This window comes from Ranitomeya imitator, chromosome 1 (genome assembly GCF_032444005.1).
Source record: "Ranitomeya imitator isolate aRanImi1 chromosome 1, aRanImi1.pri, whole genome shotgun sequence".
Classification (NCBI taxonomy): Eukaryota; Metazoa; Chordata; class Amphibia; order Anura; family Dendrobatidae; genus Ranitomeya; species Ranitomeya imitator.
The window spans coordinates 460,141,145-460,147,732 of NC_091282.1; the positions used below are offsets into that span (position 1 = coordinate 460,141,145).

At 44.7% G+C, this 6,588-nt stretch overlaps 1 non-coding gene across 1 annotated transcript; it reads left to right on the plus strand.

Annotated features, from left to right (window-relative positions):
• The first annotated feature begins 5,950 nt into the window (after positions 1–5,950).
• Positions 5,951–6,022, plus strand: TRNAG-CCC (transfer RNA glycine (anticodon CCC)). The gene has a single exon. It is a non-coding gene; the product is annotated as a tRNA-Gly (tRNA).
• Positions 6,023–6,588: the final 566 nt, after the last annotated feature.

Here is a 6,588-nt window from a genome sequence, read left to right on the forward strand (position 1 = left end):
CCCTCACACTACCGCCACTTCTCAGCTAAGTGATCAGCGGAAACAGCATTCAGGGTCTCCGAGGCTACTGGAACTGCCCCCAACACTGGCCAGCTCCCCCCTCCCAATCAGGAGAGCACCACAGTATCATGGCCTGACTGTTTGCCCGTTGCCGAGCTACCGTCACTGTCCAGCCTCTCGGCTGATGCACCTGCTGCAACGTCCCTGCTACTACAAGCACAGATGGAGCTCTGTGCCTCATTACATTGCTTTGTAATCTCCCCACTCCTTTCAACTGGATCCACAGCAGAACCCGGGCTGGGCTGGGCAATGAGGCTTATACAGCGAGCTGACCCTGCAGCCGACTCAGGGGGTACAGGGAGGGGGGCATATACAGTGGGGTAAAAAAGTATTTAGTCAGTCAGCAATAGTGCAAGTTCCACCACTTAAAAAGATGAGAGGCGTCTGTAATTTACATCATAGGTAGACCTCAACTATGGGAGACAAACTGAGAAAAAAAATTCTAGAAAATCACATTGTCTGTTTTTTTTATCATTTTATTTGCATATTATGGTGGAAAATAAGTATTTGGTCAGAAACAAAATTTCATCTCAATACTTTGTAATATATCCTTTGTTGGCAATGACAGAGGTCAAACGTTTTCTGTAAGTCTTCACAAGGTTGGCGGAGCGTCACACCCGCAAGTCCCCTGATGTACAGGCTGGTTGCTGGTTTCTTCTGCCCCCCGCAAGCCTGGTCCAGGAAGCAGAAGCCTGGGACTTGGCTCCTTCGCTCATCCCAGGAAACCCACTCCCTCCCTGGTTAAGAGAGAAAGCAGGTCCCCAGGTGGAGAGGTGGTGGTTCTCAGGAGCTATGGAGAACACATCAGGATCGGTGGCGACCGCACTAACAATCAACCACTAGCAGCTGTGCAGAGCTGCACTCACTATTCTGCTGGTGCAGTCACTGTGTACATACATTACATTACTGATCCTGAGTTACATCCTGTATTATACCCCAGAGCTGCACTCACTATTCTGCTGGTGCAGTCACTGTGTACATACATTACATTACTGATCCTGAGTTACATCCTGTATTATACTCCAGAGCTGCGCTCACTATTCTGCTGGTGCAGTCACTGTGTACATACATTACATTACTGATCCTGAGTTACATCCTGTATTATACTCCAGAGCTGCACTCACTATTCTGCTGGTGCAGTCACTGTGTACATACATTACATTACTGATCCTGAGTTACATCTTGTATTATACTCTAGAGCCGCACTCACTATTCTGTAAGGAGTCCACAGGATCTTCACCAAAGGTCTGAATGTAACTGGTCATTGGGGCATTAAATGGAGCGTTGTGTCAGAACCAGAAGATCAATCTGGTAAAACAATCCAGAAGTCTGAATTCAGTCCAGGAGTCAAAACCAAAAAAATAGAAGTGAAAAAGAAAATAATAATAATAATATTCGGTGCAAAATCATATCCAGAGTCAATTTTCACTTTTGCTCTTTCGCTTCTTCATAAGCCAGAACTTTTCCTCTTTACATCGGCATTGCCTGTTATGACGGCTGATTTTTCTGCAGGACGAGTTATCGTTTACCTTTCAGTTTACACACCATATACTGAAACATTGGAAAAAAAATTCCAAATTAGGGCAAAATGGTGGAAAAAAACAGAGTTCCGTAAATCCTTTTTGGGTTTGTTCTGTGGCGTTTATTATGCTGTAAAAATAATCTCGGGAACATTATTGTCAAGGTGAGTACAACTATGGAGGCATCAAACTTATACATTTGTGTCTTTTTTCCACTTTTTTTAAAAAATGTAAAAAATATGTTTGGCTTTGGGGTGATGGAGCTTGGGTTTGTGCTTGGCGAACTGATGTTTTTATTGTTCCATTTTGGGGATCATTCAGCTTTTTGATCGTTTTTTATTTCATTTTTTTAGGGTTGTACAGTGAACAAAAGATCCCAACTCTTCATTTTGCTTTTTTTCTTCTTCTTCATGGTTTTTACCATCAAATTATTTCACACTTTTGCAGGGATTAGAAAAAATGGCAGTAATATCAACGTTTCAGGGCTGTGGAGTCGGTAAGCCAAACCTCCGACTCTGACTCCGACTCTTCTATTTCCCTGAATTTCGTCTCCAAGTCCAGTTGAAGATTTGCCAAGTTTTCCGGGAATCCAAAAAGTTTTACCTATTCCCAGGAGCCTCCAGGACATTCCAGTAAAGTTGGCATGTATGAAACAAGTATATCATAGGCTATAGGCAATAGTGTCTGATCAGAAACTGATACTCAGGCAGTGAGCGAGAGGCCTGCATGAGATTAAATAATAGAGCCTGAAACATCACTAGAAGGAGCTCAGGAGCGGATACTTTATTGTACAGCAGCAGTCTAAAGCAACACTAAGGAAAGGATGCGGTGCTGGTGTGTGGTCGCGCAGCAGAGACAGAGCGGCATAAGGTCCTAACAATAATGGCAATGATAACGTCAGAGGGGGAAGGCGAACTGTGTCCAACCTCTTGCCAGGTAGGCTATTATTATGTTGCCAATAGGATTTTGCATTGTTATATTGCACTGTAGGTTTCTATTTGCCTTTTTATTTTATGATGACCTTTGAGATATGCGATTCCAGCACTGATACAAACTTATGTTCAGTGCACTTATCTATGTTCTTGCTGTTCAGATACAAACTTATGTTCAGTGCACTTATCTATGTTCTTGCTGTTCATTTCTAGCAATGCATTCTTTGTTTGAGCTAAACTAATTTTGCAGCAGTATAGGAATTACAGTCTGTTGTCCAGGACCCTGAGGGAGGCTGAGAAAGGCTGACAGATAGAGGATATTGGGGGCTGGATTCCCTTGATTCTGTGTCTCTTGCAGAAATCCTGGGTGGTCAGTAAGAGCCATATTACAGAGTAGTGGCTAGCAGATGAAGAGCGGAAATATCTGAACTGGGCGCTGAATCAGGTTACAGAGGAGAGATTGCCTCTGTGACTGTCCCTGGTACAAATGATAGGGGGAAAGATACCACCCAGATAAAGAGGGTCCTCTGAGAAGGACAGAAATAAATAAAGATTGTCCCCGGTACAAAGGATAAGGAAAAAATACCGCCCTGATAAAGAGGGTCCTCCAAGAAGGACGGAAATATGAAGAGATTGCCTCTGTAACTGTCCCTGGTACAAAGGATTGGGGAAAGACACCGCACACATAATGAGAATCCTCTGAGAAGGAGGGAGATAAGAAGAGATTGTCCCAGGTACAAATGATAGGGAGAAGATACTGCTCAGATAAAGAGGGTCCTCAGAGAAGGAGGGAGATCAGAAGAGATTGCCTCTGTGACTGTCAATGGTACAAAGAATAGGGGAAAGACACCACACAGATGAGAATTCTCTGAGAAGGACGGAAATAAGAAGAGATTGTCCCTGGTACAAAGGATAGGGAGAAGATACCGCTCAGATAAAGAGGGTCCTCCAAGAAGGAGGGAGATCAGAAGAGATTGCCTATGTGACTGTCAATGGTACAAAGAATAGGGGAAAGACACCGCACAGATGAGAATTCTCTGAGAAGGACGGAAATAAGAAGAGATTGTCCCTGGTACAAAGGATAGGGAGAAGATACCGCCCAGATAAAGAGGGTCCTCCGAGAAGGATGGAAATAAGAAGAGATTGTCCCTGGTACAAAGGATAGTTAGAAGATACCGCCCAGATAAAGAGGGTCCTCCGAGAAGGACGGAAATAAGAAGAGATTGTCCCTGGTACTAAGCATAGGGAGAAGATACTGTCCAGATAAAGAGGGTCCTCCGAGAAGGATAGAAATAGGAAGAGATTGTCCCTGGTACAAAGGAGAGGGAGAAGATACCGGCCAGATAGCTAGGGTCCTCTGAGAAGGAGGGAAATAAGAAGAGATTGTCCCTGGTACAAAGGATAGGGAGAAGATACCAGCCAGATAGCTAGGGTCCTTCGAGAAGGAGGGAGATAAGAAGAGATTGTCCCTGGTACAAAGGATAGGGAGAAGATACCAGCCAGATAGCTAGGGTCCTTCGAGAAGGACGGAAATAAGAAGAGATTGTCCCTGGTACAAAGGATAGGGAGAATATACTGCCCAGATAAAGAGGGTCCTCCGAGAAGGACGGAAATAAGAAGAGATTGTCCCTGGTACAAAGGATAGGGAGAAGATACCGCCCAGATAAAGAGGGTCCTCTGAGAAGGACGGAAATAATAAGAGATTGTCCCTGGTATAAAGGATAGGGAGAAGATACTGTCCAGATAAAGAGGGTCTTCCGAGAAGGATGAAAATAAGAAGAGATTGTCCCTGGTACAAAGGAGAGGGAGAAGATACTGCCAAGATAAAGAGGGTCCTCCGAGAAGGAGGGCGATAAGAAGAGATTGTCCCTGGTACAAAGGATAGGGAGAAGATACTGCCCGGATAAAGAGGGTCCTCCGAAAAGGACGGAAATATGAAGAGATTGTCCCTGGTACAAAGGATAGGGAGAAGATACTGCCCAGATAGCTAGGGTCCTCCGAGAAGGAGGGAGATAAGAAGAGATTGCCTCTGTGACTGTCCCTGGTACAAAGGATAGGAGGAAGATACCACCCAAATAACGAGGGTCCTCTGAGAAGGAGGGAAATAAGAACTGTGGAAGTAGGGCGATTGTATACAGTCTGAAGTTGCTTTAACTGACAAAGTCTGGGAGAGTAGAGCAGAAAGAGAGTGCAAATGGCCAAATAGGAAAATGGTCAATTAGAAAAGACTAAGAAAAAAACATGCAGTAAGTGAGAAGAAAGTCACAGCAGGGACAAGGGCCTGAAGAGAACATTGGAATCCAGGATGGGACCATCCAGTTGTAGAAGTGGCCACTCTGGAGAACATATCAGTAGAGCACTGCATTGTAGCCCAAGTGGGCACAGTGAGTGCATGGGCCTGAAATGTAGAGACTGAAGGTGGTAAATACTAGCGTGAGTGTGGACCTCACTGGCACTGGAAATGAGTGACTGCCGGTAACAGTGGGTGTAGGGCCCAGTGGCGATATCTGCTCAGGTGTGCCAGAAATGGTGGAGAGACCAGAGTCTGTATACGTTTTAGGGAAAGTTCTGCTGCAGTGCCACATAAAAGTACCAGTACCTCCATATTGGAAGACTGTAAATTAAGATATGATGAACTGATCCTATCATTTGTTTTTTGCCAGTGTCTGCTCAGTTCTCACTACGGGGGGCAGTGACATCTTTTTTGGGTTTTTTCACACTGAGAGCCTTTCCTTTGAGGTGATGATTGCGAGGGACCGCCATTAGTAGAGCAAAGAATACCGCAGAAAATGGGACCTTGGAGGCTTTGTCGGGAGGGCATCCACTATTGTGTGGCCATTTGAGAAGAAATGTTTTGTCCACAGAAAGGAAATTCAGGGGCAGGTGCGTGAGTGTGGGGATAGGTGCTTGGGGATTGGGGTGAGTGAGCCATGGTGGGCACAAGCTGTGGGAGGCAGAGTATGTGTCAGACTGCTAGGAGATGACAGGAGACTGTAATGGAGCAGGAGATGCTAAGATACCAGGTGTGGGTGAGAATGGGTTGTCGGAGGTGGCAGAAAATTGTCACTAGTGATAACCAAGTGTTGACGGTGGCAGCTGAACACCTCTGTTTGGGTAAACCTGTTGCCCTGAGACTGTTGAGACCTTTAGGCTCATTACCGCCTGTGGGACTGATTGCCTCCTTGTGAGTAAGGCACGTGGATTAACATCCGGATACACCTGTGTCCCTCAATCATCATAGAGGGGTAAAGCCACTCCACCATAAAGGGCCATTGCATCTTAAAGGGGCATGCAATAATAATTACGAAGATGTGACGCTGAGTCACTTTTCACAGCGAAGCTGTGAGTCAAGGTAGTCAAGGAGTCCAAGGTCACAAGCCTGACGGGTACATCATAAACAGAAGCAAGAGACAAAGATGTAGTCAATGCAGGACTCATGCATTGGTGGCATAGTGGTGAGCATAGCTGCTTCCCAAGCAGTTGACCCGGGTTCGATTCCCGGCCAATGCAATAGTGATGTGCTTTGTCGTTTTTTGGCCTTACTAACTATGTTACTATGAACTCAGTCGAGGGGTTCAAGAGAGGTCTGGATGTCTTACTGGAGCAGAACAATATTGTATCATACAATTCTTAGGTTCTGTAGAAGGATGTAGATCTGGGGATTTATTATGATGGAATATAGGCTGAACTGGATGGACAAATGTCTTTTTTCGGCCTTACTTACTTACTAACTATGTTACTATGTTAATGTACTGAGGTAAGAATACGAAGAGGATAGCAGATCAGAGCAGAAGGGGTTAAACAGGCGGAGGATGGCCAGAATGGAGATTTAAGGTCAGGCAATGAAAGATCTATAACAGAATGCAAAGCACAGAGAGACAAACCTTGGGTTTCCTCAGGGTTCTCCGGTTTCCTCCCACATTCCAAAGACATACTGATAAGGAATTTAGATTTTGAGCCCCATCGAGGACAGCGATGATAATGTGTGCAAAACTGTAAAGCGCTGCGGACTATGTTAGCGCTATATAAAAATAAACATTATAATTAAATAAAGATTATTTAAAAAAAAAAACACA